The following is an 11934-nucleotide window of genomic DNA, read 5'->3' on the forward strand; positions in this document are numbered from 1 at the left end:
TTCTCGCGGTCGCCGCCCCGCACGGCGCCCACTCCTTTCACTCATGGGGCCCCACTCATGCACGGCCGTGTCCCTCGGCGCTCCGAACCCCTTCGCCCCTCCCCTCCGCTGACAGACCCAGCCCCGCTCGCTCCCGCTCCTTGCCCTTGCCACGCTCGGCAGCCACCGAGGCCGCCGCCCTCTCGGCTCAGCCGGCACCGGGCGGCAGCAGCGCCGGGGCGCCGTGTCGGGGGCGGCAGTGCCGCGCTCTCGCCACCAGGCGGCAGCAGCGCCGCCCAGCTCAGCCCGGGGGCAGGGACAGAGCAGAGGCAAAAGCCGGCTCTGGGCGCTCTGCAGCTCCTGCAGCCCGAGCGTCTCGGCTCCTGGGGCCAGGCACTTGCTTCTTTCCTTCCTACAGAAAAACGCCGGCTCGTTATTCGCAAAACTTGCTGATCTCTATTCCCAGCTTCTTATATTCCTGTATGCGACAGAGTAGAGAGAGAGGGCTGGCTCATTTCAAAATGAATTTACATCTAAATCTGTAGCACTTGCCTATAGATGTAAAAGTGAAGAACTTAACAGGTTTTAGTATTCTGCACACATCCCTCGCTGGGAGGAATGGTAAAAAGTTAAAAACGAATGAAATGTAAAAAGTAGAAAGTTAGAAACAAAGTTACAACAGCAGAAATTTAGAAACAAACAAAGAGGTAAAATACAACAAACAAACAAATTTCCAAAGGTCGAAAGTTAAAAACAAACAAAGTTAGAAAAAAAAAAAAAATTAGAAACAAAATTAGAAAGGTAGAAATTTAGAAACAAACTCAGAAAGGCAAGTGTTGAGCCTTTGACAGGGTACCCTTCCTTCTTGGACCAGGGTGAAAGAGCAGAGGAGGCTGCTGTTCTGCTGAGTTCTTTATTTCACAGTCTCACAGCTGTCTTGAAGGCAGAGTTCGAATGGGGTTACATGATAAGCCAAGCAGCAGCAGCAGCAGGCAAAACCGGCTTCTTCTATATGCTCCATACACTGTATTTTTTCTTACACAAGTGTGGATTCTATTTGTTAATTGACCAGTAAGATTAACACACCATTCTAGTTTTCTTTTTCTTAACCCATCCTGGTCTAATTCTAACAGTCGTAAGCCTCACACAAGTGTTACATCTGTATTACACAGATTTGCACATACAGTTTCTATCAGCTCTTACTGTTTATGTGAACACTCCATCTAAAAAATGTGAACAGTGTAATTCTATCTAGATTTTGTCTAAAGTAAAGAATTCTGTGAAAAGGTAACACGGCTGCAGCGAGAGCTGTGTTTAAGATCTCTGCTACAGCTTTTTCATGTTTAAGGCCCTTAGCATCTATTTCTACTAAAAGTTAAAAATCTGTATTTCTATTTCATTTTGGTGTGGCTTCATGGATGTCAGCTTGTCCAAAGGTTTTAATTCACACCTAATGCTTTGGCTTCCCTCTGGGCCTGAGGGAACTTCTCTAACAAGAAGGTTAGAAACAAAGTTAGAAAGGTAAAAGTTAGAAAGTAAAAAACAAATTTAGAAAGGCACAAAGTTAGAAGTGTAGAGTGTTAGAAACAAACAAAGTTAGAAAGGTAAAAATGGGGAGAAAAACAAAGGTATAAAGTTTCAAAGTTACAAACAAAGGCAGAAAGTTAGAAACAAATAAAGGTAGAAAGTTAGAAAGGTAGCAACAAAAATGGTAGGAATGTAGAAAGGTATAAACAAGCAAAAGTAGAGAGTTAGAAATGTAGAAAGTCAGAAAAGTAGAAACAAAGTCAGAGATGTAGAAAGTTAGAAACTACCAAAGGTAAAAATGAACAAAGGTAAAGAGAGAGAAAACTTAGAAAAGTGGTACAAAGTCATAAAAGTAGAAACGAAAAAGGTAGAAAGGCAGAAGGTCAGAATGGTAGAAATGAACAAATGTAGAAAGGTAGAAACGTAGAAATGAACAAAGGTAGAAATGTAGAAAGTTAGAAATGAAGAAAGATGGAAAGATAGAAAGTTCAAATGGTAGAAACAAACAAACATGTCAAGTCAGAAATTGAGAAAGGTAGAAAGCAACAAAGGTAGAAAAATAGAAAGGTAGAGAGTCAGAACCAAACAAAGGTAGAAAGTTAAAAAGGTAGAAATGAACAAAGGGAGGAAGTTGGAGAGGCAGAAAGTGCAGAGGCTGGCAGCAGCCATTCCAGCCTTAACGAGAGCCCTGAGTGGGAGAGCAACTTGTTCCATTGATCTTCACTTTGCTAAGCGCCTTCTGCTCTCTTGGGAAAGATGCAGAGCAGGCAAATGACTACAGGTAGAAGCACCAGGTGTGACTGTTCTTCCTTCACCTCCCAGAAAGCCGGGGGGTTTCATGTTTGAGTCAGTGGCCCAGAAGGGGCAGAAAGTCTGCCCTGACAAGTGTGTGGGCATGGATCTGTTTTGTCTTTCCCTGTGCCCATTCCCAAAACTCTCTTAAAACTTTCCCAAAATAGAAACACAGAAAGCCTGGGCTTGTGTAATAAAGGCAGATCCTGCCTGAAGAAACAGTGGTCTCTGTTTGTTTTTTTCCAAGCTGCTACAGAAACAAACAAAGGTAGAAAGGTAAAAATGAACAAAGGAAGGAAGGTGAAAAAGGCAGTTCAAAATCTGTTTATCCCATGAAAAGAAAGTTGCTTTGAGCTGAAAACCTAAGGAGGCTTTAGGCCCCTCCCTGCAGGCACAAATTCCCTCTCTCTGCTTCTTCTTTTTCTGGGCTGCATTTTGGAGCAGCCCAAGCTCAGGGATCAATCAGGGAATAAAGAGGATTTTTTCCCTTCACCTCTGCTTCCCCAATCTCCTGTGGCCAGGGACATTTAACAGCCCCAATTTAAAGAGCTCTGACCTGCAGACAGCAGGAAAAAGCTGCTTTTTCCTCTGCTGATCCTCAGATGTGTTTTCAGTCCCTGCTAGGTGACTCCCTAATTCCAGCCCTGCAACAAAAGGCCCATTTTAAACCCAATATTCCTATTTCAGGCAGAGCTGGGGGGATTTTTGCTGAGTTTGAAGTTCCTGGAAGCCTTTGGCACTTTGCTTTCAGTGATCCTGGATCCAGCCCAGCAAGAGCTGCCCCAGATCTGGGGCAAGGTGGAAAGAAGGGAGCAGATTAAGATCCTAATCTTGATTCCATCACGGATTTTTTCATCACCAGTCCTGGTGAATCACTTTCACTTTTATTATTCCTCCTGTCCCATTCTCCATCTGGGAGATAAGATCTTCTTCCCTGGGCTTTTTTTTAAATTTAAGGTAGATTGCACTGACACCTTCTGAGGGAGGATGGATTGACAGCTGAATGGATTTTAGTAGAGGAAACAGCTTTAAAAAGCCAGAAAAGATCTGTTTATGCCCATGAAAAGAAGTTGCTTTGAGCTGAAAACCTAAGGAGGCTTTAGGCTCTGTACAGTCCTGAATTAATGAGAGTTTCTGTTCTGTTCCTAATTTTCAAAGCTTTTGCTTTTAAAGACAAAGTCCATATTAATGTTTTGTTCCAGCCATTACCTGGCCTCGAAATCTGGGACCTCAGCCATGCTGTTCCCTAATCCCAGGGATTACCCAGCCCTTCTTTCCCTTTATCCTAAATACCGCACAAAAAAAGGGCCGAAGGGCTCATTTCAATTTTTCTGCAGTGGTTTTATCTCAAACTTCCTCGAGTGTTTCTCCATTTCTCTTTGAATCCGGGGGCGAGGGAGCAGCTCCTTTGGAGCTGTGATTTTCCCAGATTTCCCAGGCTTTACAGGAAGGGGAGGAACCAAGGTGTTTCCCTCAGTCAGGAATTTTGCTGTGGGAATTCAGCTGCTCTCCAGGCAGTTCTTCTGTCAAACCATTAATCAGCTCGGAAAAGTTGATTAATCCACGTAGGGGCTGTGGAGAGAAGGATACAAAGGAACTTTTCCATGATTTTGGGGCTTGAAGAGGGAGTGAATTTCCCTCGAAGCTGGGAAGGGCCTGAGTGGGAGCAGGTTGGGAAGTAAATGTCCAAAAGGGGAAAGATGGATTTGTTTCACATCTATTGTTGGGAATAAAGTCTCAAGCTCAGTAAAAGAACAACTAGTAAATAAAGAGGCAAAGACAGCACAACAATCTAACTCTGTATCGACCCCAATTCAAGACATGTACGTGAAACTCAACAATTTCATCCCCATCTCTGGTCTACCCTGAATTTCAGTGAATATCGATATAGTTTATAAATACTGCCTTTGCCTGCTCCTCAGTCTTTCCCTGTCCATCCAGCGAGCAGATTACTCCATCCTTTGCTCCCGACTGCAGCTCTCCTGCCCAAATGCTGGTTCTCACAGACACTAACTAAGCAGAAAAGTACTACAATTGTTCACTTTTAAAGTAAAATTCTTATTACATCTGGCTAAATGATCAAAATAAATAAAAGTATTGATGGTCATGGGGGGAAAGCTTTTTTGGAAGAGAAAATATCCATTTTGGTAGCACAGATCCCATTTTGACAGTAATGCACTCTTTTGGGTTTGGGAATCTTGCACGTCTAAGACAGCTGAAAATTGGTATTTTGGAAGCTGATACTTGAAATTGGGCCATTTTGATATTTTTGGAACATATTCTGATATTTTGAAATGGAATTATTTTGGTATTTTGGAACCTGGTATTCTGGTATTTTGAAACTAGGTTACTTTGCTATTTTGAAACTTGGTTTTCTGGTATTATAAAACTGGACTACTTCGGTAATTTGGGATTTGGTATTCTACTATTTTGAAAATGAGTTACTTTGGTATTTCTGAACTTTGAATATTGAAACTAGGGTACTTTTGTGTTTTCGAACTTGGTTTTCTGGTATTTGGTATTTTGAAACTGGGATTTTGAAACCTGGTTTTCTGGTATTTTTTAACTTGGTTTTCTATTATTTTGGAACTAGGTTATTCTGGTATCTTGGAATCTGATTTTTTTTTTTTTGGTAGGCTGTTTTTTTGGTATTTCTGTAGGCAGGGGGAGGGTGGTATTTTGTGACATGGGCTTTCAGTTTAGTATTTTTGTAACCTGGGGGGTTGGTATTTTTGTAACCTGTGCTCGGCAGGGACCTGTGGCATCCTAGTCCAGGCTCTTGGCTTCATTTGCCTTCTTCCAGTGCAATTATCCTCTCATGGGAACTGTTAAATCCCAGACTGCACAATGAGACACGCTTCTCAAAACAGAAGTAAATTCCAGCTATGGAAAACATCACTGCCACATTTAGAAGCACTTCAGCAAAGACCTCGGAAAAAGCAAAGGTGACGTGTGATTACCTGGGGCCCAGGAAACGAGGTAAGGGTGGGAAAAACACATAGCAAACAGCTTCCACGCTTCTGCTCCAGCCACTACTGCAAGTGCAGCTTCCCTGGAATTTCATGTCCAGTATGTGTCTTCCAAGCTCAACAGGTGAACAAACAGGTACTCCAGGATTTACTTCGTTGGTACTTCAGGCAGCACAGACCCTCCACGAGGAACTGGAATCCAAGGGCAGGTCTAAAACTGGTCCTTCCTCCCACTTGCTGCTCCACACTTTCTCCTTCTGGTAGGATGCAGGTGCCTTGCAGAGGCAAGAACACTGCCTTTCAGTTCAGTAGAAAACCTGCCTGAAAAAACCAGGACACCGGGAGCCAGCAGCAATTCCTTAGTGTTTCTGTTCAATGCTGTTCTGCTGCCTTTCTTCACGGGGCCTTTTCTGCCAAGGTCATTCCTGTATGACTTTATCTTGACAAATGTTTCAGAAGGTTGAGTTTCTTGAGAACCATTTCATCCTGACTTTGTCAGTGCCACGCTTGCCATGATCCTTTGGATGCCCTAACTCCACAACCAATTCAGGGAACACCAACTTAGCCCTGGCCGGGAAATAAAAGACAACAAACATTTTTAAATCATCCCTGCCTTGAGGGTGTTCAGGCCTGAGAGAAAGCCCTTCCCATCACCCTCTTGGCCTCTTCCCAGTCCGTGTAACTCTGGAAATGTGCATCCAAACCCGAGTTAGACGGATCAGGGTGTGTTCTGCACACCAAAGACCACAGCCCAAAGCACCGGGAGCCTGAAGATGCTCTGGATTACAATTCACAGCCTCGGTGAACCCTGCAGAGTAAAGCCAAGCGGTTTCTCCTTCTCTGAGGGAGGAAAACGCATGACAGCGAGGACTGTCCCAGCTGACCCGGCCCTCGTGGGCAGCTGCGTCACTGAAAGGATAATCCATTGGGTCTCGCTCTGCTGTTGTAAAATACTACAAACCCCGTGGCTCTGGGGTTCAAAAGCTACTTTTAGGTCAGCAAAAAAGCCTCTGGCTGGGACAATTCACTGAATTCACTGGCAGATCCCAAAATCTGTTTCCAAGTGCATAAAAATCTACACCTACAAAAAGCTGCCAAGCACAGTGGAGTTAAAGGTGCTTTGAGCACGGGTTCCTTGAACTGCAGGAAAATGATCCCAAGTCTGGCTTTGGGGTGCTCCCCCCTGCACCCTGCGTTCTCCACACCAGCCATCCTGACTGGGAAGGCCAGGGGTTTTGGAGCCCCTCTGGGAACCCCCAGCCCCTCTGCCAGTGAGCAGTGGTGCTGTCAGTGCCTGCAGCCCTCATCCCAATTTGTGTCAGTGGGTGGTTCTTGATGTGGCACTTGGGGACATGGGTAAGGGGTGGCCCTGGCAGTGCTAGGGACCTGATGGTCTCAAAGGGCTTTTCCAGCCTCAGGGATTCTATGGGACACCCACTGACTGACCCAGCTGCACAGACAGGCACGGGAAGCTGTTACACACAGATTATATTGCCAGGAGCCAGAGCACTTCAGGACATCCTTGAGAGAGTGCAGAGAGCAGGAAAAAAGTACACAGTTATGCCACTTATCCTGCTCTGTGGTTTGCAAGTGGAGCATGAACACCATTTTGTTCTGATCTTGATAGCTCCAAGGAAAATAACTACTGAGCTGCCAGTGAAGATGCCGCTTTCCTGATATTCCTGGCCCAGCAGGTTTCTGTGGCAATCTGAATTATTTGTGCAGTTCAGAAGCTGTGCATCCCCAAACCAATCCCTTGGGAGCGTGAAGCTTTCCCCCAGGCATTTTGTACTTCAATGTGTACTTTCAGCACACTGGGACAGTTTAAATCAGAATGAGGTCACTTGGTGACAGCACAGCATTAGATCAGAGATATCAAGAGACTCACCGGACAACATTCACCATGGACTGTCCATTCCCACTGTTCCAGCTGCAGTGTCCTCATTTCTTACAGGTCTGTTTCAAGGACTCCTCTCAGAAAATGGATCGCTGGTCCCAGTAGCAAATCCCCGAGGGCATTTTTACTCCCTGAAAACCGCAGGAATGACCAAGGATAGGTTCTATCATAGGAAACACAGAGGATTGAGATGATTAGACAGCTTTCCCTGTGAGGACTTCAGTTTCTACCTGCCATCCCTGAGCAGCTCTGCCTTGGTCCCACCTGCCTGCTCTGAAATGCCTCCGTGGGGTTTAACTCCAGCTCTTTGGATCTGCCCATCTCCACTGCTCTGACAGGCAGCACCGACAGCACAGCAGGGGAACACCTGAACAGGTACAGCCAGGGGCACACCAAGGCCATCAGGTCCTGCAGCACAGCTTCTTGTGCTTCAGGGCTTCTGGTTTTTGATACAGATTCACTGGAATTTAACATCGTAAAAATCATCTGGCAAGTGATACACAGAACTCCTTTAACATAAGCACTTTAGTATAAAGTATAGATTAATAAAAGTTGGGTGTTGGCTGCTATGCTTGACCGCAACTGCTTTTGCAAGACAAGAAGCCTAGCCCTGGAAGGGGCTACGATGACAATGGAATAGGAGATGCTATGCCTAATGCTAACTGCTCTTGGAAAAAAAAAAAACCACCCGAGTGGACTAGGATGATAAGGGAATGGAATGTGAGCTAATGGGTTTGGCTAACCACTTGTCTGCAAAACAAGGGCCTAACCCTAACAGGCTAAGCAATAAGGAGGAAGATGTGTGCTAACTGCCATTTTAATGACAAATAGAAGAACTGCCACAAAAGGGTAGAAAAATGTAATAAGAGAATAGGAATATAATCAAAACACAGTTATAAATGAAGTGTAACTAATATAGCAACAAAGTGTGTAATAGTAGAATTAAGTGTGTATTAGCAAAATAGATGTGGTAAATGTATTAAGAATAGCGTGAATAGATGTGGTAAATGTATTAAGAATAATGTGCTGTGTTTGTAACCCTAAGCTAAGGAAACCGCAAGTCATGTAAGCCCCTTAGGGCTGTAACTTTAGATAAATGACCAAAACAAGGGTGAATGATGAACTTGCAAGCATACAAAAAACCTCTGCAAGATGACCACGGTGGACACACACATGGAAGTGTTAACCTCTGTGTGCTCCCAGCCGGGCCACTAAAGGTGTGCTTTACTTTACAGTACCTTGCTGTGGAGTAGATTCCTTTGAATCACAAGACAACATTAACTCAGAAATTCCAGTGCATCACTGCACCACTGGGATTCCAGCTACTGTAGAAGCTGTGAGAAGCAGTGAACAAACCAGGATCTTACAAGTAAATCAGGTGCCAATCTGTTCAGCCAACAGCAGCTGCAAGAAAGGTACTGAGCCAGCACCTCAACAAAACTACACTAAAAGAAATGCCAACACCTTGAGAATCACTTCAGTTTTGAATTCCTAAAGCAAAACCAAAAGCAACTTTCAGATGCTTGGCAAAAGTCCATCCCATTTTAACCAATTTCTGGGACTTGTTCCCAGACTCTCGATGTTCATTTCCCAGCTCACACGTGGCTGCCAGCATTAGAGCTGGTTCTAGACACAGACACATGAGGCTGCTGCGACTTGTCATTTCAGCAGTTCCTGGGAACGTGATTACGACCCACATCTCCCACCTGCTCAGCACGGAGTACATGCAGCACTCACAGAGCTGCTAGGAACTGAAATTCTCCCTGCTCCCCCTGTCCGGGAAACCCTGCCTCTAGCTCCGGCCCGCCCCAGCTCTCACCTCCTGGGAAAGAGGAGCTGCATCCTTGCTGTGTACTGCCGTCTCTGCACAGCTACTGCCCTTATGGGGAGCAGGGGGATGGCAAAGGCAGCTCTAGTAACTATTATTGTCTGACCATTCTGAGTCTTGATGGACTTCCCCGGGCCGGGGGTGGGGTGTGCCCAGGAGCCCGGTCTGGCACCGCGCAGTGTCGCGGGGTCCTCGTCAGGCGCGGCGTGGCACGACCAGAACAGAGACGTCCCCGGCGCTGCCTGCCGCCGCACGCGCAGCTCCTGCCGGGCGCTGCTGACCCTGCCGCTTGTGTCCCTACACCGGGAAACGCCACGGAAAATCGCGCTGAAAGCGCCGGGTCAGCGTCGAAATAGGCGTCGGCTTCAGGCCACCGAAAAAACGCCTTTCTGAGAAGTGGAGTCCTTCTGAGCACCCTATTTGGTCCTTACACCCAAAGGTGCATGTGCATGATGCCACCATCTTTAGAAGAACAAAATCAGCGCGCTGAGCTGCCGTCTTTTGTGTGGTACGGCAAAAGGGTCCCGCTCCTCAGAAAAGCGTTTGTTCTGTTGCCTGAACCCAACCCCGACTCCGGCGCCGACTCTGCTCTCGGACCATCCGCGTCCCCACACGGCAAAGCGCCGCGCGGGATCGTGCTGCAAGCGCGGAGTCGGGGTTGGGTCGGGCTCAGGCAGGGGGGGACGACGCCTTTGTGAGGAGACAGCTCCTGCCCATGGGCCATTTTGTCCTTCCCCAAAGCGCATGCGTGACCAACCCCCATCTTGGCAAGGATGGCGTCACCCGTGCCAAAGCCGTGGGTTTGAGTGTGGCATAGCCTCACCGAGTGGCTGCAGTACGTCGTTCTTATCATCAGGTGGCAGCAGCTATTTAAATACCAGCCACAATCTCAGGCTGTGTTAAACTGAGAGAGAAAAAAACTCTAAATACACTAAGCTATTTCTATTGCCTCCATAAATACCATCTTTTCTTCCATTTCCAAGCCCTTTATTGTTCAATTTATATACACAAAAGTTGTATTTCCATTTTTAAACCCTGTATGTTCATATTAAGAATTTCTTATCCTCCAAGATCCTGCATATAATACAGTAGATATGGGGTTGTATTTTGAAATAAATTTTAATAAAAAAATAGCAATTTTTTATATATATAAAGACGAGAAAAGCTATAGTTATAATATTTGCTGCACAAACACACCCTCTGAACTTCCAAGCATTTTTGGGCTGTAACCTTCCTTTTTTTGGGAGGACACCACCTAATCCCTCTAAAACCCTACTCTCCTTCTCCTCCACTGCATTTTCACTCTCCGAGTGACAATGGGATACCCGAAATGACATCACTACTTCGCATACTCCAATTCCTTCCCTTTTTACTCGACCGCAAAGAAGGCAAAAAATAATCAAACCAGCGCAGACAGCAGTATGTGGCTTTAATAATGCTATTTACATGCGTGCATCCCCCCTCCAAAAGGGGCATCTTCTAGAAAAATAAAGGGAGGGCAGTCCCCCAAATGATTGAAGTCCCTCCCCAGCTCCTGTCTTGCAGGCTGGCAATTGTCCCACAGCAAAGGGGCAGTGTGTCCGAGGATGGTGCCTTGTCTACCGCTCAGGGTCTGCTCTGCCTCATTCCTCCCCTGTCCCCGCGTGGCGTCCGACACTCCAAGGGCAGCCAGAGTCCTAGTTGCTGGCAGCTTTGGTCTGGGAGAAATCCTTCCTAACCCTAACCCGCAACCCTAACCCTACCCTAATGCCTAACCCTAACGCAAGCAAACCCTAACCTGAAAACTCCTGAAAAACCCTAAAAATGCCCTAAAAATCCCTTAAAAACCCCAAAAAACCTGAAAAGGCCCTAAAACCCCCCCAGAATATTGCTTAAAAATCCTAAAAACACCTTAAAAATACCCTAACCCTAAAAAGGCCTAAAAATACCCTGAAAGAGGCCTAAAGACACCCTAAAGAACCCTAAAAATACCCACAACTCCTTAAAAAGCCATGAAAATATCTTAAAAAGCCCTAAAGATTCCCTGAAATACCCTAAAAATTCTGTTAAAAACCCTAGTCCCAAAAAATCCCTAAAAATACCCTTAAAATCCTGAGAAAAACCTTAAAAGTACTCTAAGAAATCCTAACTATTCATTTTAAAGCCCTAAAAATACCATAAAAATCCCAAAGAAGGCCTGAAGACACCCTAAAAATTCCCTAAAAAACTCTAAAAGTACTCTAGTCTTGAAAAAGCCCTAAAGAAAACCTAAAAATCTCCTAAATATACCTTAAATAGTCCTAGAAAAGTCCTAATTTTAAATAGTCCTAAAAAAGCCTTAAAGATACCCAAAAGAGCCCCCCAAAAATTCTAAATAGTCCTGAAGAAGCCCTAAAAAGGCCCTAGAAAAATTCTGAATAGTAGTAAAAAAGCCCTAAAAGTATGCTAAAGAATCAAAAAATGCCCTGAAAAAGTCCTAAAAATACCCTAAAAAATTCAAGAAAGGCCTAAAAACCCCTGAAATATCCTTAAAAAGTCCTGAAAAAAAAGTAAAAAACCCTAAAACCCCCTAAAAAAACTGCTCCGCTCCAATCTCTACCTGTTGCTCTCTAGTCCACAGATCTCATCCCTATCTTTTTGCAGTGGGTCTTGTTTCCCTCTGAGTGTTCCGGCATGGTCCAGGTGTTAGGTGTTAGGGTTGCTGTGTTGTGCTGCTCCTGCCAGGAAAAGAGTGTTGTTAGGGGTGCTGTTTAAGGTTAGGAGGTGGAGGGAGGGCTGGTGCACCTGTACCCTAACTTGTATCCCAACTTGTATCTTATACCCCTTATCTCCACTGTGTTCTCTGTCTCGCAAAGTAGCGTGAAGCGGGACCGGCGCAAAGTGGCGCGACACAGGGCGGCATGAGTTGGGGTCGGTGCAAAGTGGTGCGAGTTGGAGGTGGGGCGGAGGGAGGTGTGCGGTCC

At 45.5% G+C, this 11934-nt stretch overlaps 1 long non-coding RNA gene across 1 annotated transcript; it reads right to left on the minus strand.

Annotated features, from left to right (window-relative positions):
- Positions 1-5325: 5325 nt before the first annotated feature.
- Positions 5326-9642, minus strand: LOC104691330. Its single transcript, XR_752139.4, has 3 exons — positions 8984-9642; positions 7156-7327; positions 5326-5834 (listed from the first exon to the last, which is right to left on the minus strand). It is a non-coding gene; the product is annotated as an uncharacterized LOC104691330 (long non-coding RNA).
- Positions 9643-11934: the final 2292 nt, after the last annotated feature.

The sequence above is a fragment of the Corvus cornix genome, chromosome 4A (assembly GCF_000738735.6).
Source record: "Corvus cornix cornix isolate S_Up_H32 chromosome 4A, ASM73873v5, whole genome shotgun sequence".
NCBI lineage: Eukaryota > Metazoa > Chordata > Aves > Passeriformes > Corvidae > Corvus > Corvus cornix.